Here is a 27,472-nt window from a genome sequence, read left to right as displayed (position 1 = left end):
ATGTATCTCACGCCTGCCTGTGCCCTCTGCCCTCATGGGCCACTGTCTGAGACCGGACCTTCCAGAGTTCTCTGTTAAGTAGCTGTTCCACCCTCAGATGTTTTGATCGCAGTTTCTCTCTCCATTCCAGTATATACTCAAGTATATACTCCCTGCTTGATAATTATGGGCAGTATTATTCAAATTGAACTGGGCTTAATGAAGGAAGAAAACTACCGGAGGATAAGAAGAAAGCAAGTAATTATTTCAAAATAAAGGTTTAGTATTTTGCTGTTGTTAGTTTTTAGTTCAGAATGTTTCCTAAAATGGGGGATGTGGTTTTTATAATTATTTTGCAGTTGATTTTTTTAATGGATAAAAACCTTGCAGAAGCGGCCCATAGGAACATAGAACTATGTATTGAGTGAACCCTTCCATCAAATTGACATGAGGTCTGAGGCCAGAACAGGCAGACATCAAATGCATCTCTTAGTGCCACATTCAAGCTTGAATGTGAAAAAGAAAATAAGTATGTCTGGGTCCTTATCTGAATACAAATTGAGAAATGAATCATAACTCAGTGGTATTAGAAAGTGTTCCATCCTATCTCTCAACAGTATTATGCCACGTTTTTTGTTAGACTTGAAAATTAATCATTAGAGAAAATGAAGAATTGAGGAAACTGCAAGCCTTCTAAGATCAGCCTTGTAATAAATGGTAGTATGTTATTCACGCAGAAGGTGTGTCTGAGGAAACTAAATTAAGTGCTTCAGAGAAAAGAGGACACAGACTTTGAAGCTGCAGAGACAAGGATTCAATAGCTGTGAGAGTGTTGATTGTATTCAAATCTAAGTTGCATCATTTATAAAAGTAAAATAGTAATGATTCTTGTTGAGTAGATGAAGCATCGTGTTTCTAACTGCCTGTTCCAGTATAGGGCAGGGAGTGGGCATTCTGCAACCACACCCATTAGGAATTTGCTGTACATAAAGAGAAGAAGGAATGATTGTACGTAGTAGGTCAGCCAAGAATTCAAACAACCTGGATCTTACTTGCCAGAGAAGGAGGTAGGGCCCAGAGCGCTGACCTTGTTTTCTAAGATCTTAGGAAATAGTTTGACTCCTCACAAGAGGTGAGCCCAGGACACAGAGCCCCTAAAGCCCCATCCAGGATACAACCTTTTCCTGGGAAGCAGTGACCCCCTTCCCACTGTGATGGGGTAGAAGGGGGCACACGAAGGTGATACATGCATTTTATAGATATGGTGAGGCTTGCTGCAGGCATGTCAGTTGCTGACACTCTTATTAAGTCATTTATATACAGATTATCTGATTTATTTACATTCAGTATTTATATTAAACATTGTGTCTTTCATACTTGTCTCATTATTTTTTCAAGCCATTCAAAAAGCCACGGTCTCTATATTTCTGGGCTTCCCTGGTGGTTCAGAGGGTGAAGAATCTGCCTCCAATGCTGGAGATCCAAGTTTGATCACTGGATCGGGAAGATCCGCTGGAGAAGGGAATGGCAACCCACTCCAGTATTCTTGCCTGGAGAATTACATGGACAGAGGAGCCTGGCAGGCTACGGTCCATGGGATTTAAAGAGTCAGATGTGACTAAGGGACTAACACTTAACTTTCACTTTTCTTTTCTTGTGGTTTACCCTGAGTGTGAGATTTTTCTTGGAGACGACTGCCTCTGATGTTCTTGAGGTTAAATCTAAGTATAGAGCCCTCTTGGGCGCAGAGAACGTAGCTCACTCTGGACCTCAATTCCTTCCCCCTGAGGATTTGGGAAAGGATGTAAGGAAATACAGAAATACTTAGCATGGGATCTGCCAGCTATGGTTCGCTGTTGGTCCACCTCATCTGTGTGGACCTCTATTTTGGTAGTTTTCTTTCCACCTGGACGTTTTTGTTTATGAGTCTGTCTTCTTCCCAAGACTCCTCACAGAGTAAGAAATGGGACAGCAAAGGCTCTGTGATTATCCATTGACCGCCCCCTCCCCCTGCCCACCCCCTGATCAAAGCCTGCACCTGCTGCCCATCACAGGTGCAGAGCTAGTTTGCTTGCAGAATGACAGGACTGACTGACAAGAGCAGCTGTCCTCCTACTCTGAATGCTTACTTTGTATTAGAGTATAGTCAACTGACAATATTGGTAGTGTCAGGTGTAGACCAAAGTGATCACATTATGCATATACATGGATCTATTTTTTTCAAATTCTTTTCCTTTTTGTGCAGAGTTCCCTGGTCTATACAATAGGTCTTCGTTGGTTATCTATTTTAAATACAGTAATGTGTACGACTCAATTCAAACCTCCCCATCTATCCCCCCTCCATCGCTATTTGCAATAGCCAGCACATGGAAACAACCTAAATGTTGACATATGAATAGATAAAGAAGTGGCATTTGTTTTTGTTCTTCAGTTGCTAAGTCATGTCCAACTCTTCGTGACCCCATGGACGGTAACTTGCCAGGCTTCTCTGTCCTCTACTGTCTCTCAGAGTTTGCTCAAGAAGTGGTTGTGCGTACACAATGGGGTTCTGGGGTGGCTCAGTGTTCAAGAATCTGCCTGCCAGTGCAGGATATGCAGGTTCATTCTTGGGTGGAGAAGATCCCCTGGAGAAGGGAATGGCAACCCAGTCCAGTCTTCTTGCCCGGAAAGCCACATAGACAGAGGAGCCTGGTGGGCTACAGTCCATAGGGGTGCAGAGTCGAGCATGACTTAGCAACTAACACACACATACACACACCATAGAATATATATTAAATGGAATATAACCCAAGCTAACAAGCACTTAGCAAGTGTTTGATGATTAAATAAATGAAGAAGGAAAAATATCCATGTTGTGGAGCAAAAGCCCTACGTGTTTTCTCTTTTATGCCTCTCAATGAAACCTGGTGAACCATTTGTGGATTTTGCCCTGGAATCACTAAGTCAATTTGTTCCTCCATCCTGCCCTGACTTCATGTTACCAATAAAACCTCAGCAATTCACTCTAATCCTTAACATGCATCAATTTAACCATGTAAGGTGGAGTGACCTGAAAGGCTGTGTAGATATTTCAGCTCATCTATATAGTGAAGGCCATTTTCTACAACATCTCTTAGAATGAAATGACTTACAAATTTAGTTTTTCACCAATTTCATTTATTATTGACTAACAATGTTTACAGAAAACCTCAAAGAGAATCAAGGTATTAATTCTGCAGAATGCTGTAAGTGTCTAGTTAATTAAAGCTTTAAAGGATCCCAGCATTACTGGACAGCACACAACAAGAAGGGTACCTGGAATAACTCAGTCAGGGGCTCCTCTTTATTCTGGGGTTGGAAGCGCTCAGTACCAAAGGATTCTTAAATTGCTTCCCTTTTTACACGGTGGTAGCTGTAGACTTCAGAGAAGGCAGTGGCACCCCACTCCAGTACTCTTGCCTGGAAAACCCCATGGACAGAGGAGCCTGATAAGCTGCAGTCCATGGGGTCACTAAGAGTCGGACACAAGTGAGTGACTTCACTTTCACTTTTCACTTTCATGCATTGGAGAAGGAAATGGCAACCCGCTCCAGTGTTCTTGCCTGGAGAATCCCAGGGACGGGGGAGCCTGGTGGGCTGCCGTCTATGGGGTTGCACAGAGTCAGACACGACTGAAGCGACTTCGCAGCAGCAGCAGCTGTAGACATATTTTCCTTTTCCTTTTCTTCTTGCCATTCTTGTCTACAGAATACAATACAACAGAATACAATGTTAGCAGCCCTAAGTGTGAGAGTCAGGAGGGTAGGTTATCCATTACTGCCCTTCTAACTCAAAAATGTAAAACTCTGTAGGAAGAAGGACAAACAAAAGCCTTGGTTGTTATTTTTCAGCTCAAGATTGTTCTCCCTGTGTAAAGTTAAAGACAAACGACTTTACAAACCCAATATTGATTTGTTGTAACTCACTCAGAAGAATTGATGGCATGTGCTGTGTATTAAGCATCTGCAGTTACAACAGTTTATACCCAAGCAGGATAGGACATTTGGTTCAGAGCCATTATTTAATGTAAAGCTGATTGAAACATGGTGGAAAAATGGGAAAATATAATGTATAACAACTGCATACTATGAAATAAACGACCCTAAAATTCTTCTACTTTTGACTATAAGCCATTTATTTCATTGCCTTTGTTACCATGGGCAATCAATTTTCTTCCACCTCTGAAAAAATATCTGAAGTGAAACAGAATGATATTTATTCAAAATTGCCAAATAGTCCTGTTAATGAAAGGCAATTGATCAAATATTGTCTTTTATAATATATTGTCTTTCTCTTTTGCCTTAGACACAGTTATTTGGAAGGGCACATTTCACCAATTTTGTAGTTCCATTTTTCGGGCAACAGTGTAAATGGTGCCTTAGCTACATTGTACAGTTAAAGATGCAGTTGTAACAATGTAATGTTTGATTTAGCTTCTTAACATGGTGTGGCTCATTAATCCACTTTCTAAAATACGTCCTTATAAATGACCATCCTAGCTGTGCTGGGTCACACTGTGTTATCCACTCATCACTAAAATTGCTACATTCAGTCCTTGTCTTCTTATGTTTGGGATAATTGAAGAGCAAATGGCATATATTAGTATGTAATATTCCATTTTTACTTACATTCCAGGGTGTTAAATGGAAAAAAAAAAAAGTTAATCTTGTCTTTCATAATTTCTTCCATTCCTGTCAGCCTCCACTCTTAGCAACATAATCACACACAAAAATGAACTCCACCCAGAAAAAGACTCTCCTTTCAGTCCTCTCTCTGTAAACAGGGATCAGTGCAAGCTGAGGAATGGGAAAAAAAGAAACCATTAATCCCTTTTTGATAGGGGTAAAACGAGAGATAAAGAAAGGCAAAGCATCTCAATAATAGTCACCATTTGGAAAGCAGTTTCAGTGTGAGCCACTGCTGGAGCAGAATGGAGCATCTCTGATTAATGGCCCTAGACCTCTCTGTCCATTTCCACACTGGTGCATCCAGCTGCCCACCCAACATTTGCACACGCAAGTGTGATAAGCATCTCTTTCCCTCTGAACAAAGGCCAGTGCTCTTCGCTGTTGAGGACCCAGAGCCTGGCGCCATCCCTGCCCCGGACACCAGCCAGCCTGCTGCCCCAGCTGCGTCAGAAGCCAACCTCATCTCTTCAGCCCAAACCGCCACTGTTTTCAGGGGCATTACTCACCAGTCTCACCCCAGATCCCTGTCTCCACCCATTTCCCTGCGGTCAAGACCCCGCACTTCATCCAGAGTGATTTGTGGAATCTCATCACTCTTCTGCTAAGAACCCTTTGAAGCTTTCCCATCACCGCCCAAGTGAGTCCACGTCCCTTACAGAGACGCACAGGACCGCCTCACCCCTGCTCCCCGTCTGTTCTCCCCCAGCCCTTGTCCACTAGCTTTGGGGCTGGTTCTTAAAGCTCCCGCCTCAGTCTTCGTTCCTCTGTCTCCTCAGTCTGAGGTGGTTTCCCCAAGGCGCTTGTCTCTCCCTTCTTCACATCATTTCTCAGAGCTTACCTGCTCCCTAGGCTCTCACTGGTCACCCTGCGTAGTACCTTTTGCACACCTTGCCCAGGCATCACTTTACCCCTCTGGTTACCTGTTCTGCTTTTCTCTGTATCATTTATCACAGTATGTCATACATATGAGCTTCCAGGTCGTGCAGTGGTAAAGAATCTGTCTGCCGGTGCAGGAGACATGGGTTCAATCCCTGGGTCAGAAAGATCCCCTGGAGAAGGGAATTGTAATTCCACTCCAGTATTCTTGCCTGGAAATCCCATGGACAGAGGAGCCTAGTGGGCTACAACCCATAGAATTGCAAAGAGTTGGACGTGAATGAGCACATACACACACACACCTCATACGTATCAGCCTTATTTTTATGTGTTTATATGTGCATATTTAGCACATGCATTTATATGAATATGTGGAGGTGTATGTGAGGAATATTATATATTATATAATATTGATATAATAATATGTATATTCTACATTGTGTATAAATTATATATAAATATATTAAATATGATATAACATGTATATTATATTATATATAATTATAATAGTATATTAAATACATATACATTATCATTTGCTTTCTCTCTCTTCCAATCCCCCTGTAGGAATACTGACTCTTTGAAGGAGGATATTTTTGTCCTCTGTCTTCACTGAGACTTACCAAGTGCCCAGCAGAGAGGCTCAGGCACAGAGCAGTTGCTCAATAAACACTTGTCCATTGAATGACTGAGTTTCCTAGTGTGTGGAGGCCTGAAGGAGCATGGCAAGGTGACGTCACACTCTCCTTCAGTGAGGTCTTTGTGCCCCATGTCATCTTCATGCCTTCAGCATGAAAACCTTGAGGAAAGACCAACAGCTGTCATGGAGATGTTTAAAATACATTATTTTCCTAGAGGAAATTAGTCTCCTGGTCATTCAAGTCATATAAATGTTTATCAGACCAGGAGAGTTATAAGAAAGATAGCAACACTTATTGAGCATTGAGTAAAAATAGAAATTTATCAGCTTTCAGAATAGTAGTAGGTCAACCCATAAAAATGTAAGAATCCATAGACAGGATGTTAAACAACATTAAATTATGTCCTTTGCAAGTCAAGACACCATGTTTTCTAAGACACTCTGTTTTCTATGTTGCATCTTGTCAATGACTGATTCCCTCGAATCTGTCATTTATAGACATGTGCTTGGCAATGGTTAAGAGAAAATCATTCTTATTACCAAAATTATATGTAGTATATGAATGAGGCACAACTAATTAAATAACTGGTCAATTAAAATACCATAGTCTTAGAATCCCTATACCTTCTGCATGGAAGGAAACATTAAAACCATGAGGAGTTAGTCTTTTTCAAGTTTTTGTAACAAGGTGACAGCGTCTGGTAGTAAAACCTCATTGTCAGCCTGGATTCTGTGCTCTAGTAGGTTAGAAAATACAACAGTCTAATTTTCCACTATGCCACTGCTGGATGAATCCATTTGTTACTGAGTTGATGACTAGGACATGCTGGCTTTCAGAAAGGGCATTTGAAGAACCACAGAGAAAGCTAGCCCTGCCACTCTCCAGGTGCTTCTCTGGATTTGGAGCTTGAAGAGGGCTGTGGTCATGAGGGAGATAGGATGAGGGGAGGAGAATGGAGTGAGGCTGTTAAGAAACTCGAGTGACTCCCTTAATAGGGCTGCTAAGACAGGCTTCTCAAGGAGCAGAAGTCACACTACGACCCTCAATATCATCACCTATAGGTGATGCTTTGTGTGGTTTCCACCTCGGAAACTTTATTCTAGAAATAACTTGCAGCTAGCATTTTCATCAGACCACACTTCTCCAGGTAACTGGATACATTATTGTTTTATGAATCCCCATGAGAATCATCTTCAAAAATTAACAGGATTTGCTTTATCCAGTTACAAAAAAGAGCACACGTTTAGTTTTACAATAATATTTTTATAGTCACTAAGCTTGTACTACATTGCTGGAAATGTCACCCATCATCAGGTTTTGTTTTTAGGGGACTTTATTGCTCTGGTATTAATGGGTGATTTATTTGAATGGTGGTAGACCAAAGTGATTTGTAAAACTGCTAAAACAAGGCACATCTGCTGTGCTCTGTGCTGGATTTCTGGCACTGAGTGCTCTTGATCTTGCTTTAAAGCAGGTTTTGACAGTGGAAAAAATAATAGCTCCATTAACCTCTAACAGTTCTATCAAGGTTTAATAAAACACAAAGGATAATTGCCCCTATCTGCTTTGTTTCATCATAAAATGCAACAATATGAAGTTTTGCAATTGTTAAAGAACCTTGTTTTCTTAACAAAGATCCATTCCCATCTAGCATGAATATAGTAGGTTGTACAAATTGCTTCATAAATCAGGTAAGTAAATTATGCTTGCAGTTTCTAAATAGGCCTTTGTCACTGCAGGAGCTAAAATATCTTTTAAAATGCCAAGGAAAAACTTGCTGGGAAGAGAACTGCTATCTAGATACATTGGGAAGAATGGCATCACTGGTAACTAGAAGCAAAGCTAGGCGGTTCATCAATTATTTATCACATCATTTACATATGTAATTTCTTAAGTAACCAGAAAAAAAGAATCTGTTACAATATGGGAAGCAAGATATAGCTTGGTTCAGTTGTGCTGTAAACCCAGCAGGAAGTAAAATCCTTTATAAATGGGTTCAGCATATAGTTACAGAGCATAATCAATTAACTAAAGGGATGTACTCACTCTGCAAAATGACTACAGGTTTGTCCTTTTATTTCAAAAAGTGAACGGGAAACACCCTACAGATTATAGCAGACTTGAAAGAACAGTATATATCTTAGCAGTTCCATCACTTACCTTTTAGAAGCCCAACATATTACACACATTTTTATTAAACTTTATAAAATAACTTAATCTTCCCATATAATTGGATAAAATACACTCTGAAACTGTAGAGAATTGTGGGACTGTTGGTGTTTTTGTGTCAACCACAGGTACCTAATTCCAGTAGCTGTTAGGAGAGTAAATTGCTATTACGATTTCATCGTAATTTAATTATCTTATATGATCAAATGTTTGCTACTGAGCAACTTCAGTCAGAAGCTCTAAAGATTAAACTAATTAATCATGGTAGCTCCTTTATGAATTAAATTAAAACCTTCCATTCTATACACAAGGCAACTAAGTCAGCCAGTTAAATTAATTAGCCCTGATATAAATATAGATAGGGAAGTCTGGACTTAAAAACCAAGAAGTACTCAGAACATCAAGGGGAATTCAGAAAAGACTCACATTCCTTAAGCCTCATCATTTTATTTCAAACACATTTTTAAAGATGTGAGGAGAATACTGAAAATATTTTCAGATTAAGTCCTTTCATAGAATCACAGAATTGTAAAATTGAACTTGACTTTCAGCTTTCAGGGTGACAGTCTGTCCAGATTGATAACCCTGCCTCACTGAATTTCTCACAAGAAGAAATTCAGAGATAAATGAACTGACACTGATCAAATGGTGATAATGCTGATAATTTATGTTGATTTTAAGGGAAGTAGTTAGTGTGTTCATGGAAAAGGTAAGAAGAAGCATGGTTTCTGCCTGTTTATTTTGACTGAGGGAGGAGGGAAGATGCCCGTCTTCATTCAGTTATTCAGGGAACTCTCAAGCACTCAGGTTCAGGTAAGAAGCTGGTGTACTCACACCTACCTGCATCACAGGTGACCCTCTAAAGACTGGCACACCTATCGTGTATCCTCCACATTGTCTCTGGGTTGCCAGTCTCTTTTTTAACAAGAACAGCAACAACAACAAAAAGAAACTTTATTTTGAAATGATCATAGATTTTCAGGGAAAATCTATGTAGTAAAATCTACAAGGAGGCCTTGTACCTTCACCCAATTTCCCTAATTGTGGGATAATCTCAAAACTGGAAAAATGACTTTGGGACAGTCCACAGAGCTTATTCAAACTTCACCAGTTTTACCTGGGCGCTCTCGTGTGTGTGTGTGTGTGTGTGTGTGTGTGTGTGTGTGTGTGTGTGTGTGTGCGCGCGCGCGCACACGCGCGCGCGCATGCGTGTACGTCTGCACACTTGCGTCACCTGCATGAAGTCCTACAGTCGATGCACAGAGCAGTACCCCCTGCGAGGCTGCCTGCTCTGCCCTCCTGGGCTAGTCTTCACTCGGTCAGTTTGTTGTTTCAAGAGTACCACACGCTTGGAACCGTACACCGTGTTGCCTCTTGTGACTGGCTTTTCCCCTTAGCACGACTCCTCTGTGAACCATCCGAGTGGTTGTGTGTATCAGGACTTGGTTCTTTTTCATTGCCATAGGATTCTCCACAGCAGGGATGTATCACTGTTTAACCACTGGCCTGTTGAATGACATTGGGTGTACTTCCAATTTTTGCTCTTAAGAACAGAACTGTTATTGCCATTGTGATATGAAGAGTTTTCCCATGAATGTGGGTTTTCATTTCTCTTGAATAAAGTCCTGGGAGAGTAATTGCTGGATCATATGATAGCATGTCAGTGTTATAAGAAACTGTCAAACAGATTTCCGGAGCAGCTGTACCATCTTATGTCCCCAAAACAACATAGGCGTGATGCAGTTTCTCAGCATGCTTGCCAGCGTTTGGTGTTAAGGCTTTTTTTTAATGAGCTATTTTGATAAGTAGCTATTGATATCTTATTATGGTCTTAACTTGCATTTCCTTAATGGCCAATGATGGTAAATACCGTTTTACCTGCTCATTTGCCATTTGTACTAAATCTTCTCCAGTGAAATGTTAGTTTACGTATTTTGCCCATTTTCTTTTTCTTTTTCTTCCTGTTGAGTTGTGAGCATTTGTTCTGTAGTCTAGATACTAATCTTTTGTTGGGTATGTGGTTTGAAAATATTTTCTATCCATCTGTAGCTTGTCTTTTCATCCTCTTCAAAGGGTCTTTTGCAGAGCCAATCTCCTTTTTAGCTCATAGATTTCCATGTAGAAAACATAGATTCTAGTTTCTTTTAAAAGCATGAAGGCTTGACAATGCTAGGTCTGCAGTCATGCCTGACATTTGCAGGAAAAGCTGGCTGGTGGCTGCCCTGTGCAGAAGAGGAGTGGGGAAGGTGGTGGGAGGGGAGTTCAGGGTTGGGAACTCATGTACACCTGTGATGGATTCATGTCAATGTATGGCAAAACCAGTACAGTATTATAAAGTAAAAAAATTTAAAAATTAAAAAAAAAGAATTGTGAACCCCATTGACCAGAACTCCATGACCTGCTTACCTCCTGCAGGCCATTTCAGTTTATAATCCTAAGTCTTAAATCTTGGCTACTTATGTGGCCTGTATATAGAAGGCAAAGAAACTGTGAAAATGTTCTCATTCATAATCTCAGGATTTATAAGATTTTTTATGGGAATTCAAATGAGCTGTATTAATCATGACATAAGGGAATTCAAATTATGGAAATAAAGCTTAATTCAAATGATAGAGAATGAAAGAAACATATTTTACAAATTCTTGTTTTTTCTAAGATTCTTAATCTTTTCTTTCTGATTTAGCATACATTTTTAGGTTTATAATGGGCAATTTTGTTTCCCTTACTTACTCTCTTGTCTTGAATGCAAAATGGAACAGCCTTAGTATAAATCATCAATGATATATAATAATGATATTTAATTTCAGAAGTATTCACCAATTTTTTACATGAATCTCTCCAAATTAATTGCTGCACTAATTGGATTAAATTAGATAATTTAATTACAGCAAATGATTCTATTTATTTGTTATAGTACTGATTTGGTCACATCCCTTGGGTTCAATGCATTTCCATTATTTTCATAAAGAGGAAGCAGATGGAGAGAATTACTAACTAGTTGTTTATGCCAGAAAGAAAAGCAAGTTATGTTTTAAAATAAGTGAAAAATATATGGAAAGTCAAGGAGATAAGCTGAGATTAATTAGTAAAGTGCTTTGGAAATGGAAAGCACCATATTTTGTGAGCACTGTATATTGCAATTATTCCTATAATACTTTACAGGGACTTCAATTTTTCTGTTTAAATCACCTATTTTGTAGTTTGAATTGTCAGTCTGAAAGGCACATAAAAGTGTACACCATGTGACATCCAGGCAAGATACTTTAATCATGTATCTGGGAATGTCATAGCTTTAAGTAAAAATAAAAGTTTATGTAAGAAATTGTCCACACACACCTCCCCGCCAGCCCCAAGGAAATCTTTACAGCTTTGTCGTGCAGATGTACATATAAAAATTATTTCACAACTCTTTGTAGGTTTCTGAAATTGGAAAAAGTGGTCTCATATAGTTATGTGTACTTTTTGTAAGGGCTAATTCATATGTTATTTTTTTAAGATCTGTAAGAATTAGATCTTACTTGCATTAAGTTAATATATCATGTAAAGAATACAGTGGTTCTGCCAATACAATATTGTAAAGTGATTAGCCTCCAATGAAAATAAATAAATTTAAATAAAAAAAAAAAAGAATACAGTGGTAATTTCTGTGAGTGACCCCATGGACTGTAGCCCGCCAGGCTCCTCTGTCCATGGGATTCTCCAGGCAAGAATCCTGGAGTGAGCTGCTACGCCCTCCTCTGAAGATCATCCCGACCCAGGGATCAAATCCCCATCTCTTCTGCTTCCTGCACTGGCAGGCAGGTTCGTTACCACCGGCGCCACTTGGGAAGCCTGTGAAGTAAACAGTGTCCTCTGATAAACTGTAGAGGAATTTGCGGATCGGTCTACTGCTTACATCCGCGTCATCACGCATTCAGTCCACTAAGAACAGGGTTCAGCAGTCTATAGTCTAACCTTCCAGCCAAGCAAACAGCCAGCCTTTCTTCAGGCACAATTTTCTAGAATCCATAAAAAAGTCATTTATGACTTGTTCTGACCCTATTTTAGTTTTATGTTACGTGCTATTTACATCACAATGGCATATTTAAGATTGCTTTAGTTGAAGGAATAACTTCACTTCTGTTTTTCACTCCTTTTAGCAATGAAAATGACAAACGAAAAATCTCTTCTCTGGATGTTCTTGTAAAATATGTGAACATTTTTCTCCAGTACTATCATCCTTTAAAATAAGAATTTTCTTTTATCTGGTGGAAGACAAATAAATAGATACCCTGTTAATGTTTGCTTATATATCTGTGATATACTCTAATCATAATATTCTCATGATTTTTATGTTACTATTCAGTCTATTACGAGGATTAATTGGAGTGTATTTTGCTAAAATGAAGCTTAGTGTATGAGACAATCTGAGTAATTCCTTTTTTTGTTGTTGTTAACTCAGCATTTCTTATTGGACGTGAAGTGTGTTTGGTATAGGACATTAATTTGCAAATTCTTCATTACAGCTCTACAATTTTTATCCTTTCACCCTTGTTTCAAAGACTCCAGAGATTTCTTGTGCCTCAAATCTTCTTTCTGACAACATCCTGAAGGCTCTCTGTGGTCTGGTCCTCCTGTACTTCTCCAGCATCACTGCCTTGCACTTCAGCAACAGCCACACACGCATGCAGGCACACACACACGCATGCAGGCACTCACACACACGTGCACACACACTCCCTTTTCGATCCCCTTAAGTCTCCCTGCGTTTCCCTCAGGAAAGTTCCTTCTGAGGACTCTTTGGGTGGGTGGCATGAGGTCCACGGGAGCTGACAAGCGCCTTGAAGAGTGCTCGCTCTGAGTCACGCCTGTGGGGATGTGAGAGTCAGTGCCTGGGGGCAGTGAGGACGCACAGCCACACGGCTGCTGGTGAGACCTCAGAGGCGGGCTCCAGCGGTATTGGCCCAAACAACTGAACCCCGCTGTTACCGTTATGAAGAGGGAAAACAGGAACCAACCGATGTTGCAATTATTGATCATACCTCTCTCAGAGAGTCGCATAATGAATTACAAAGTTGATTTGAGGTCTGCTCCAGACAGAGAAGATTGTAAGTTATGGCTCTGCTAATAATGAGACTGAAACCCAGGCATCCCAGCTTATGATCTGGGTGAAGACCGGCCTCCCAGAGAAATGAAAGAACAACAGAGTCAAGATAATCCCAGAGTGTATTGATCTTGAAGCCATATAAATTATAGATTCAAATTCCTTCTGACAATATTCAAGTTATATAGTCTCTTTAGCCATTGTTTCAATCACTATAACTGCCTCCTACCTTTTTTAAAATTAAGAGGAATTAGTAACCAAACAAAATAGTATTAAACTTTAATTTCCTAATATCTGAAATACTAATGACAATATCTACCTTCTAGGGTTGTTTTATTCACTTATTACAGTTCAGATAAAACAGCCCAGGGCCCAAAGTACACAGAGACACTTAATAGCAATATTCATTGTAATTATTTATTTTTGTTAAGATAGAAAATATGCAGACCTTTATCATAGTTACATATAAAATGAAGCCACCACTTCATTCAGGTAGGCTGTGAACATTTTATTTTGAAATGTCAGCTTTTAAATGCTTATTTATATTCAAAGGGAAATTATAAACTAGATTGCACACCAGAAGTTTTTAACCTCTCCCCATTGGGACTGATACAGTGGATGAGACAGAACAGCCACAGAAGTACCGTGACACTGAGGACGGCCCTTCGGCACCCTGCACATGTGCACACATGCACACACACGCACACACGCACACACATGCACACACGCGTGCACACACACATGCACCGACAATGTAGCTGACTGTGATTTTATGAAAATGTGATAATCATTTTTTTAAATTAATGTATTCAAATAAGTCACCCACTTTAAAACCTCAACATTTGATAATTTATAAAATAAAAATACAGTTATCCATTTTTTTTTTTTAAGAATTTGAATTGCATCACATAGCAGGAAAGCATATTAAAGGCTGCTTTGTACAAGCCCTAGCAAAGATAAAATCAGCTTTGGGTTACTATGTGTAATTCTCTTCACCTCCCTACAACGGTATTCATCTCTTAATAAAACCAAATAAAATGAGATTTTGAGAGTGGCAGTGATGTTTTCATAGAATAACCTTAAATCAAGTCTAGTTAATACTGAACATGGCAAATTTTAGTTAACTTACAGGTTCCAAAAACCTATTTGGAACATGCCCCCCCACCCCCCACCACAGCTGACTGAGACATCCACTGGACTGCCCCCTCCCATTTGAAAACCCCTCCACAGAACTGTATTTACCCACGTGCAATGCAAAGCACTCTCCAGTATTTTGTCCAAGGCTAGAAAATTTGAGATTTCTGTTTTAAGTTTATTATCATTTTGTTTCCTAATGCAAGAGATCTATTAATCCACAGCCCACCATGTAAAATACTACATATAGTGTGGGAAGTTACTCATTATTGACATTTTATAACATTCTCATTAAGTTTTGACAGTTATGAATAAAGTGGCTATAAATACCCATGTGCAGGTTTCTGTGTGGACGTAAATTTTCAGCTCCTTTGGGTAAACACCAAGAAGTGTGATTGCTGGGTCATATGGTGAGAGTGGGTTTAGTTTTGTAAGAAACCACCAAATGATCTTCCAAAGTGGCTGTGCCAACCTGCATTTCCACCAGCAACGAATGAGTTTCTGTTGCTCCACATATTCACCAGCATTTGGTGTTGCCCATGTTTTGAATTTTCACCATTTTAATAGGTGTGCAGCAGTATCTCGTTGTTTAATCTGCATTCCCCTGATGACTTATGATGTATAGTATCTTTCCATATGCCTGTTTGTCATCTGTATATTTTCCTTTGGGAAGTGTCTGTCCAAATGTCTAACACATTTTACTTGAGTTTTTTTTATTTTCCTACAATTGAGCTTTTTTTTTTGGGGGGGGGGGGATTTTATTCTTATTTTTTAAAATTTAAACTTATTTAGTTTTAAGAGTTCTTTGTATGCTTTGGATAATAGTTCTTTATCAGATGTATCATTTGTAAATATTTTCTTCACATCTGCGGCTTAGTTTCTTATTCTCATGTTATAGAGCAGAATTTTTAAATTTTAATGAAGTTCAACATCTCAATTTTTTACAGATTATTCTTTTTCATTTATATTTAAAAAATCACTGACAAACCCTAGGTCATTTAGGTTGACTCCTCTTACCTTCTAGGAGTTGTATAGTTTTGCATTTTACATTGAGGTCTTTGGTCCATTTTGAGCTAATTTTTTTGTGAAGAATGTAAGATCTGTGTGTAGGTTAATTTTTTTGCATGTGGATGTCCATTTGTTCCAGCACCATCTGTGGAAATGTCAGTCTTTTCTCCATTGTATTGCCTTTGCTCCTTTTCAGAGAAGATCAGTTGGCTATAATATTTGTTTGGGTCTATTTCTAGACTTCCTATTATGTTACATTCCTCTATTTGTATATTTTACCACTATCCCAAAGGCTTGATGATTATAGCTTTAAGGTATTATTCGTTCTTTACAGTATGTCAGAATTTGTATCATGCTATAGTTTCACCTGGAACTTATACAATGTTACGTGTTTTTTGTTTGTTTGTTTGTTTGTTTAAATTGAGGAGGAAAGAAAATTCAGAGTGGCTTAGAGAAATCTTGCAGAAGGGAAACTAAATTTCAGTTCTCTCGAAACCTAGAATTTACATACTTTTCTCAACAGTTTTTTTCCCACCATTTCATTATACATATAATAATTATAAATAGTTGCTAAAATTTATTAGGCATGCACATTATAAGAAAGTTTTACACATATAAGAAAGAGTAATTTTTACAATCCATCTAAGAAATTACTATGTCTATTTTACATTATAGAACTGAGACTCACAGAGGGGTACCTAGGTTCACAAAGCAAATACCAAGTCTGGTATCTGAATGGTAAATTCCTCTCTGTAATAATTACCTTATCTTTCTAAATATTGCTGGAAGATCAATCTTTCTAATGGAATTTTGAAAAAAAAAAAAAACTTGAAGACTTAACCACATTTAAAGTTGGTGCTTTACATTTCTGTTATATTCCATTTCCAAACAAAAGAGACAATATTTCTGATTTCGGATAAAAATACTGTTGTACTCACTCACTTATCCATGCAACAAATATTCACTGTGCTCAGCTGATGCCTTTTTATGTCCTTTTACTTAATCTCGACATGAAGGTGCTGCAGTTACTTTAGAGCAGTTACACAGACTCAGTGTTCTGGGTCGCAACACACTGAAATCTTTGTAAACAGATTTAGTGAGCAAAGAAATACTTTTGGGTTTTACTAAAAATTTCAGAATCCCCACCCCCTGGTGGGCTACTGTCCATGGGGTCACAAAGAGTCAGATATGACTGAGCAATACGGCACAGCACAAAACTTTTAAAATATAAAAAGAAGTACTAAAGTTCGGGTAAGCAATGAGAATGACCAGAAAGGAGGAAAAAGGATTAGTGAAAGGAGGGGAATGGAATTGACTCCAAGGTCCACTGGTCTCTCATCACCATGGTAATAGAGACATCTGTCCTAGTGGACAGAGGACCAAGATGGATGGCCAAAGCTCCACCAGCTCCTCCTCTCTTGTAGACCCTTAAGTGGAGCAGAAGTCAAGTGTTTTTACAGGTTGGACTTTACTATAACTCAAGGTCCTGCTGTCTTCAAGACAGCTGTTTGTTTGCAGAGGCCATCAGCCATTAATCAGAGAGACGGGGCCGAAGTTGCTGCCGGCCCAGCAGGCCCAGCATGTGGCTTTCAGAGCAAACCACCAGGTAAACAATACTGTGAAGTGGCTGAGCTCCTCAAAGAATTACCTAGAGACCAGTCTATTTAAGCCGGAAGAAAAATAGCACTTCTGCAGAGAATATCTGCAAGAAAAGTAGAGAAAATAAAAGCAGAAAAATTTCCCATTGTAAATGTCTTCAGTTTTATAGCTTTCTCAATAAGGACCCTGCTTTCATAATTTATTTTAAAGGTAATATTCATTAGGCTTAAAATAGAAGCAGAATTGATTCCCCCTTAAATATAGCTCCCCTGTTCTTCATCAGCTATGATAGTTGCTGTCTTGTCTTACCCATCTACAAACAGGAGACAGCCGCTGACAGTTCCTTCATCTGCTGTCCAAGGGTAACCATATACTTTATTCTCCAAACCTGGGACTTTTTTTGCTTGCTATAATTGTTAGACTGGACATAACAACGGCAGGTCTAAATTGGGACAGTTCCCAGGCACACCAGGACATAAGGCCCCCTACACCGCACACAGTTACTTCAAGGAGAGAAGTGTGATTAGGTCACATTTGTAGTCACTGCTTTAAATCTAAATGGGATCCTGTATTTTTATTGGACTCAAATGGATATTTTATATTGTAATGTGCTTCAATATAATTCTTTAGCCCTTCACCCACATTTCACTGATTAATCTACTGTTCATACATTTGAATACATTTCTGCAAAATATGGAAAAGACACTTACATTAAAAATTCCTCAGTATGCCACCAGATAGAAAGAACCAGGCCAGAAAGCAATCTTATAATTTATGTGGTCTTTCCACCTGTTTTGCAAAATTAAAAACAAACTAAGGGACATTGAGTCTCTTCCCTAAGGTCACATTGCTACCTACAAAAGACAGACCTTTTATGAGTACCTTTCCAAAGCATACTCCAAGCCACTGTCATTATCCGTGAAACCCAGAACTCAAACAGAGGAGCCACAGCCGACTCCATAGAAACAAACCCAAACATAGCACCAAATGGTAGTGTCACAATGGTAGAATTTCTACCCTGCAAAAGACAATTAGACTGCTGAGGCATTCAGTTCAACACAATGAATGAAATTAGCCCCCAGACAACTTTATTTTGTACCCATCTTTTAGCTAAAAATATAAGAATGATGGCTTCACTTATCGAGCTTGGAATCAGATTTTATCAGTCAAATTAAATGTCTCTGAAAAAATGTCATCAAAAGACTGGCTCCCAAAATTCATCTACATTTTCTGTAATGAACCTAACAAATTAATTTATAATGAATAGATCTCTTATTTTTACTTCAGAAAGCAGGCTTGATTTATGTTGATCCTTCTTTCTGTCCATATTTATTCAGATATAATTGACATATGATGATGTACAAATACAAGATAGTGATTTGATGTAGGTGTATTTTGCAAAATGATTACCAGTATAATGTTAGTTAATACATCCACGTTGTTGTTGTTCATTCGCGAAGTCACTTCCAACTCTTTGTGACCCTGTGGACTGGAGCATGCCAGGCTCCTCTGTCCTTCACTATCTCCCAGAGTTTGCTCAAATTCAGTCCACTGAGTTGGTGATGCCATCCAACCATCTCATCCTCTGTCACCCCCTTCTTCTCCTACCTTCAATCCTTTCCAGTGTCAGGGTCTTTTCCAAAGAGTTGGCTCTTGGCATCAGATGGTCAAGTATCGGAGCTTCAGTCCTTCCAGTGAATATTCAGGGTTTATTTTCATAAGGAATCACTGGTTTGATCTCCTTGTAGTCCAAGGTACTCTCAAAAGTCTTATCCAGCACCACAGCTTGAAAGCATCAGTTTTTTGGCACTCAGCCTTTTTATGGTCCAACACCCACAACCTTACATGACTACTGGAAAAAACATAGCTTTGACTATACAGACTTTTGCTGGCAAAATAATGTGTCTTTCTTAATATGCTGTCTAGGTTTGTCATAGCTTTCCTTCCAAGAAGAAAGCGCCTTTTTAATTTCATGCCTGCAGTCACTGTCCATAGTGATTTTTTAGCCCAAGAAAATAAAACCTGTCACTCTTCTACTTTTCCCCTTATGTTTGCCATGAAGTGATAGGACTGGATGCCATGGAGTTAGTTTTTTTGAATGTTGAGTTTTAGGCCAGCTTTTTCACTCTCCTCCTTCACCTTCATCAAGAGGCTCTTTAGTTCCTCTTTGTTTTCTGCCATTAGGATGGTATCATCTGTATATTTGACATTGCTGATATTTCTCCTGGAAATCTCGATTCCAGTTTGTGATATATCCAGCCTGGCATTCCCCATGAGGTACTCTGCATATAAGTTAAATAAGCAGGGTCATAATATACAGCCTTGATGAGTTCCTTTCCCAGTTTTGAGCCAGTCCATTGTTCCAGGTGAGGTCCTAACTGTTGCTTCTTAATCTGCATAGGTTTCTCAGGAGGCAAGTAAGGTAGTCTGGTATTCCCATCCCTTTAAGACTTTTCCACAGTTCATTGTGATCCACACAGTCAGAGGCTTTAATGGAGTCGATGAAGCACAAATAGATATTTATTTCTGGAATTCCCTAGCTTTCTCTTTTATCCAGTGAATGGCAGCAATTTGATCTCTGGTTCCTCTGTGCATCTGGAGGTCCTTGGTTCACATACTGTTAGAGCCTAGCTTGTAGTGTTTTGAGCATTACCTTTCTTGCATGAGAACAATTGTACAGTAGCTTGAACATTCTTTGGCACTTTACTTCTTCGGTATTGGAATGAAAACTGACCTTTTTCAGTCCTTTGTCCACTGCTGAGTTTTCCATATTTGCTGATATATTGAATACAACACTTTAACAATATCATCTTTTAGGATTTTAAATAGTTCAGCTAGAATTTCCTTTCCTTACTTTCCTTACTAGCTTTGTTTGTAGTAATGCTTCATAAGGCCCACTTGACTTCACACTCCAGGATATCTTGCTCTACGTGACCACACCGTTATGGTTATCACTATCATTAAGACTCTTTTTGTACAGCTCTTCTGTGTATTCTTGCCACATCTTAATCTCTTCTGCCTCTGTTAGCTCCTATTTCTGCTGTTTATCATGCACATCTTTGCAGGAAATTTTCCCTTGGTATCTCTAATTTTCTTGAAGATATTTCTAGTCTTTCCCATTCTATTGTATTCCTCTATTTCTTTGCATTATTCATTGAAGAAGGCTTTCTTTTCTCTCCTTGTTATTCTCTGGAAATCTTTCTTCAGTTGGGTATATATTTCCCATTTCCCCTTGCTTTTCACTTCTTTTCTTTTCTCAGTTATTTGTAAAGCCTCCTTAGATAACCATGTTGCCTTCTTATATTTCTTTTTCTGGGGGGTGGTTTTGGTCACCACCTCCTGTGAAGTGTTAAGAATCTCCATCCATAGTTTTTCAGACATTCTGTCTACCAGATCTAATTTCTTGAATATATTGGTCACCTACACCGCATAGTCAGAAGGGATTTGATTTAGCTCATATCCGAATGGTCTACTATTTTCCAACACTTTCCTCAATTTAAGCCTGAATTTTGCAACAAGGAGCTCATGATCTGAGCCACAGTCAGCTCCTGGTCTTGTTTTTGCTGACTATATAGAGCTTCTCCATCTTCAACTCAAAGAATATAATCAATCTTATTTTGGTATTTACCATCTGGTGATGTCCATGTATAGAGCTGTCTCTTGTGTTGTTGGAAAAGGGTGTTTTTTATGACCAGTGAGTTCTCTTGACAAAACTCTGTTAGCTTTTGCCCTGCTTTATTTTGAAGTCCAAGGCCAAACTTGCCTGTTAACTCCAGGTGTCTCTTGGTTTCCTGCTTTTGCCTTCCCATCCCCTGTGTTGAAAAAGACATCATTTTGTGGTGTTAATTTTAGAAGGTCTTATAGGTCTTCATAGACCCGGTCTGCTTCAGCTTCTTTGGCATCAGTGGTTGGAGCATAGACTCAGATTACTGTGCTATTGAATGGTTTGCCTTGGAAATGAACTGAGATCAATCTGTTGGAGATTGCACCCAAGTACTGCATTTCATACTCTTGTTGACTATGAGGCCTACTCCAAGTCTTCTAAGGGATCCTTGCCCACAGTAGTAGATATAATAGTCATCTAAATTAAATTTGTTTCATTTAGTTCACTGATTGCTAAGATGTCAATGTTCACTCTTGCCATCTCCTGCCTGACCATGTCCAATTTACCTTCATTCGTGGACCTCGCATTCTAGGTTCCTTGCCAATATTGTTCTTTATAGCACTGGACTTTACTTTCACCACAAGACACATCCACAACTGAGAGTCATTTCAGCTTCGGCCCAGCCACTTCATTCTTTCTAAAGCTATTAGTAATTACCCTCACTCTTTCCCCATTGGACACCTTCTGACCTGGGGGCTCATCTTCCAGTGTCATATCTTTTTGCCTTTCACTCTGTTCATGGGGTTCTCCTGGCAAGAATACTGGAGTGGTTTGCCTTTCCCTTATACAGTGGACCATGTTGTGTCAACCCTATCACTTCACACACTTACTGTCATTTTTGTGGTGAGAATTTTGGAGATCTCCTTTGGGCTTCCCTGGTAGCTCAGAGGTTAAAGCGTCTGCCTGCAGTGCGGGAGACCTAGGTTTGATCCCTGGGTCAGGAAGATCCACTGGAGACGGAAATGTCAACCCACTCAAGTATTCTTGCCTGGAAAATCCATGGACAGAGGAGCCTAGTGGGCTACAGTCCACCGGGTCGCAAAGAATCGGACATGACTGAGCGACTTCATTTTCACTTTCACTTTCTCAACAACTTTCAAATATACATTGTTGTTAGGCTCAGTCCCCATGCACACTGTACCCTCGCTTTTTTTTTCTTTATCCATTCATTTCCATGTCTTGGTGGTTGTGAATAATGCTGCAGTGAGCACGGCGGTGCAGATTTACGTGAGTTCACTTCCTTGGGATGTGCACCCAGAATTGGGACTGCTGGATCATGTGGTTCTATTTTTATATTTTTGAGGAACCTCCATACAGATTTTTCTGTGGCAGCTGCATCAGTTTACATGCTCACCATATGTTGATCCTTTTAAGTGAAGTCTGCCTGAATCTGGAAATGTTAGTTCCAAAAATGAACTGGCTTATTGCACTTTATTCCAAAGGTAGTTTAAGGATAAAATTTGGCCGAGTTCTTCTCTCCCTTGCTTTGAATCCAAATAAAGAATCTGAAACTGCTTAAAGTATATAGAAATAGTGAATGTAATAAATGTTTTGATGGAAATCCTAGAGTCAGCATGACATATGATCTGTGTTATTCAGAATGAGGGTGGCTCTGCTTAGCTGCACTAATGTTATGACTCTACCATCTGTGCCATTATCCAAAACTGGACTTGAAAGAGATCAAAATATAGGAATAGGATAGTGCAGTCTGATTTTGGATGGCAAGTAAGAGGATAGAATATATGCACATCATTTGCCAAGAAAGGGAGAACTCCAAAATGTACGTTTAGATATGAATAAGTATGAAAGAATCACTAAGAGAAAATATATAATTTTAAAGTTGTTTGTTTCTATATTTAGGACAAGTCATCATTAAGCTAAAATAGAGTCAACTTCAGGCTATTATTTCAAGCATGTTCACATGAGATTAGACCATGGTTTTCAATCACATGAAACCAAACTTTACACTTTTCTAAACTTTCTAAAACACAGCATCCTAGTACCATCTGTCACATGTTAACTCAATAAATAGTATCAAATAAAATGAAGCAAACTTCTAGCTTAGTTCAGTTCAGTTCAGTCGCTCAGTCGTGTCCGACTCTTTGCAACCCCATGAATCACAGCATCCAGGCCTCCCTGTCCATCACCAACTTCTGGAGTTCATTCAGACTCACATCCATCGAGTCAATAACGCCATCCAGCCATCTCATCCTCTGTCATCCCCTTCTCCTCCCAATCCCTCCCAGCATCAGTCTTTTCTAATGAGTCAGCTCTTCACATGAGGTGGCCAAAGTACTGGAGTTTCAGCTTAGCATCATTCCCTCCAAAGAAATCCCAGGGTTGATCTCCTTCAGAATGGACTGGTTGGATCTCCTTGCAGTCCAAGGGACTCTCAAGAGTCTTCTGCAACACCACAGATCAAAAGCATCAATTTTTCGGCACTCAGCTTTCTTCACAGTCCAACTCTCACATCCATACATGACCACTGGAAAAACTATAGCCTTGACTAGACAGACCTTTGTTGGCAATGTCTCTGCTTTTGAATATGCTGTCTAGGTTGGTCATAACTTTTCTTCCAAGGACTAAGCATCTTTTAATTTTATGGCTGCAGTCCCCATCTGCAGTGATTTTGGAGCCCAAACAAGTAAAGTCTGACACTGTTTCCACTGTTTCCTCTATTTCCCATGAAGTAATGGAACCAGATGCCATGATCTTCATGTTCTGAATGTTGAGCTTTAAGCCAACTTTTTCACTCTCCTCTTTCACTTTCATCAAGAGGCTTTTTTAGTTCCTCTTCAGCTTAAATTCAATGAATATCCTGTACATATTAAGATTTGGGGCAAAATATTTTGATATCTAGCTAAGTAAAGCAGATATAATTTATTTGAGGAAAAACAAACAAACAAACAATAAATTGGAAGTCTGAAGTCCTGGCTTTGAATCTAATTTATGTGTTGTGTGTTTTTTGGTAATTTATCAGACTTCTTGCTCAATAATCTCGAGGAAAAATGATGACAATCTCACAAAATAATTATATATATATTAGAGTAAGAGAGTATAAAAACATTTTCAGTAGAAGAAAGACAAAGCACAAAATTGATATTAAAAAATGCTTTAAACTATTTAATCTTTCTTTCAATCCTTTGACACAGTGCTCAAATGCTCCCCGATCTGGAAGAACACTGACACTTACATATGAGTACTCGTGGAAGAGGTGGTGTTAGAATTTTCAGTTTCCTTCAGGCAGATAGTTTCACACCATTACATGCAATTGCTTTAGAAAAGAAGCAGTAATGATGCAGTGCCCAGAATAAACAGCTCACTTGTGATTTTGTGAAAGACTCAGTAAAAGAACAAAATGAAAGAGCTCTGTCTCTGCTGATCCATGCCTGTCTGGGTCCACGTCCCAGGGATTACCATTATTAACTATGCACGGATCCTTTAAAGAGAGGTGTGTGCCCAGTAATCTGGTGTATTGATGCAGCTTTCCTGCTCCTCAAACTCATTCCCATCTTCTTTCATCCAGTAAAGAGTGTTCCTTTAGGGGAAGATATTTGATAATAGAAGAAAAAGATGGAGTGGATAAATCAAAGTTGTTCTGAAGTAGAGAATTTAATTGAAATACAAGTTTTGCATTATCTACAAAAGAATAAAGATAAAGGATATTTATCTGCATAAGGATAAAGAAGAGAAAAAATTATTGACTCTCCTTGGAGTGGAGTGGCTGGTAAAGTCTTCTTGAAAGTGAAAACTATGGAACTGATTCTGGAACTGGAGTGGGTGTTTTCTTTAGTTCTCTTAAACTCAGTTGTATGCTGGTAAATGGTTAATAGCCAGTTGGGTAGAAGAGCTTAATTTATAGCATTCTCTAATCTGCTCGGTCTAAACTCTTCCACGCTGACCAATGCCTAGCTACCCACATAGAGTCACTGGATATGACATTGGGAAGAGATGGTCGTTAGTGCTCTCTTTTGTAATATTTCCTCCAGGCAATACTTTGGGAGTGCAGAAGAATGCCAAATACAGTAAAATAATTAGGAATGTATGAGATCTGAGTAGTTATTACCTCTATTTTTAATATAATTGCTTTAATTTTAAGTTTACATAATTTAATCACTAATATTGACTATTTTTAGCAATCAGCTTGCAACTTTCCTGAGTATTTAGCATTGGTTTCTCACATTCAATTTTTCACACTCTTTCAGAGATACAGTAACCAGAATGTAAGGGCATATTCTAAATGCTTACACATGCTATAATTTAAAGAGCAGAAGATAATTATTTGCCAGCCCTTGAGGGCAAGAGTTATTAGGAAGATCTTGAGATTCTCCCTGTATTCTTGAGGTATGGTTTGAAATCCTTTAATTGATAGAAAAAGTTTGGGTTTTGGAGAAGGGAATGGCAAACCTCTTCAGTATTGTTGCCTTGAGAACCCCATGAACATTATGAAAAGGCAAAAAAAAAAAAAAAGTGACACTGAAAGATGAACTCCCCAGGTCAATAGGTGCCCAAGATGCTACTGAAGAAGAGTGGAAAAATAGCTCCAGAAAAAAACAAAGAGACTGAACCAAAGCAAAACAACTCAAACTTGTGGACATGACTGATGATGGAAATCCAATGCTGTAAAGAACAATATTGCATAGGAACCTGGAATATTAGGCCCATGAATCAAGGTAAAATGGAAGTGGTCAAACAGGAGATGGCAAGAGTGAACATTGACATTTTAGCAATCAGTGAACTAAAATGGACCAGAATGAGCTAATTTAATTTAGATAACTGTTATATCTATGACTGTGGGCAAGAATCCCTTAGATGAAATAGAGTAGCCATCAGAGTCAACAAAAGAGTATGAAATGCAGTACTTGAGTGCAATCTAAAAACGACAGAATGATCTCAGTTTGTTTCCAAGGCAAACCATTCAATATCACAGTAATCCAAGACTATGCCCCAACCACTAATGCCACTATGCCCCAACCACTAAGAAGCAGAAGTTGAACAGTTCTATGAAGAGCTTCAAGACCTTCTAGAACTAACACCAAAAAAGATGCCCTTTTAATCATAGGGTACTAGATGGAAAAAGTAGGAAGTCAAGAGATACCTGGAGTAAATAACAGGCACATTTTGCCTTGGGGTACAAAATGAAGCAGGGCAAAGGCTAACAGAGTTTTGCCAAGAGAACACACTAGTCATAGCAAACATCCTCTTCCAAAAACACAAGAGATGACTGTACACATGGACATCACCAGATGGTCAATACTGAAATCGTATTGATTATATTCGTTGTAGCCAAAGACAGAGAAGCTCTATAGAGTCAGCAAAAACAAGACCAGGAGCTGCCTGTGACTCAGATTGTGAATTCCTTATTGCCAAATTCACTTGAACCAAAGAAAGTAGGGAAAACCACTACACCATTCAGGTATGACCTACATCAAATCCCTTATGATTATAGAGTGGAAGTGACAAATAGATCCAAGGGATTAGATTTGATAGCCTGCCTAAAGAACTGTGGAGAGAGTTACAATGACAGTTGTAAGAAAGTTACAAACCGTACAATGCCAGTAGTACAAAATTGTACAAAGTACAACTGTACAAAGATGTACAAAGACAGGTGTACAAAGTACAATGACAGTTCTACAAAGGTACAGTCGCAGAGTTACAATGACAAAGTTATTTACAAAGACAGTTGTACGCTATGTAGAACTATGGACAGAGTTACAATGACAGTTGTAACAAAGTTACAAACTGTACAATGACAGTTGTATAAAGCTGTAAAAAGTACAACTGTACAAATGTGTACAGAAGTACCATGAAGTTGTGCAAAGTACAACAAAGTTGTACAAAGCTGTCTTTGTACAAAGACAGTTGTACAAAGTACAATAACAGTTGTACAAAGTCAGGCAGATAGACTGCCTGGAGAACTACGGACAGAGTTACAATGACAGTTTGTATGACAGTTGTACAAAGTTACAACTATGTAACATTGTACAGGAGGCAGTGATCAAAGCCATCCCCAAGAAAAAGAAATGCTATAAAGGCAAAATGGTTGTCTGAGGGGGCCTCACAAATAGTTGAGAAAAGAAGAGAAGTGAAAGGCAAAGAAGAAAAGGAAAAATATATCCATCTGAATGCAGAGTTCCAAAGAATAGCCAGGAGAGATAAGAAAGCCTTCCTAAGTGATCAATGCAAAGAAATAGAGGGAAACAATAGAATGGAGAAAATTAGAGATCTCTTCAAGAAAATTAGAGATACCAAGGGAACACTTCCTGCAAAGATGGGCAAAAATAAAGATCCTGCAAAAATAAAGATCCTGCAAAAATAAAGGATAGGAATGATATGGAACCAATCAAAGCAGAAGATATTAAGAAGAGGTGGCAGGAATACACAGAAGAACTATACAAAAAAGTTCTTAATGGCCTGGATAACCCATGGTGGTATGATCGCACACCTAGAGCCAGACATCTTGGAGTGCAAAGTCAAGTGAACCTTAGGAAGTATCACTACAAACAAAGCTAGTGGAAGTGATGAAATTCCAGTTGACCTGTTTCAAATACTAAAAGATGATACCGTGAAAGTGCTGGCACTCAGTATCCCAGCAAATGTGGAAAACTCAGCA

The 27,472-nt window shown here is 38.9% G+C and overlaps 1 protein-coding gene across 1 annotated transcript in view; it reads left to right on the top strand.

The window, feature by feature from the left end:
• CSMD1 (CUB and Sushi multiple domains 1) overlaps nt 1-27,472 on the top strand; it is a 1,658,099-nt gene that overhangs the window by 967,227 nt on the left and 663,400 nt on the right. The window lies entirely within an intron of this gene.

Source organism: Budorcas taxicolor, chromosome 24, assembly GCF_023091745.1.
Source record: "Budorcas taxicolor isolate Tak-1 chromosome 24, Takin1.1, whole genome shotgun sequence".
Classification (NCBI taxonomy): domain Eukaryota; kingdom Metazoa; phylum Chordata; class Mammalia; order Artiodactyla; family Bovidae; genus Budorcas; species Budorcas taxicolor.
This window is presented reverse-complemented; position numbering and strand designations above follow the sequence as displayed.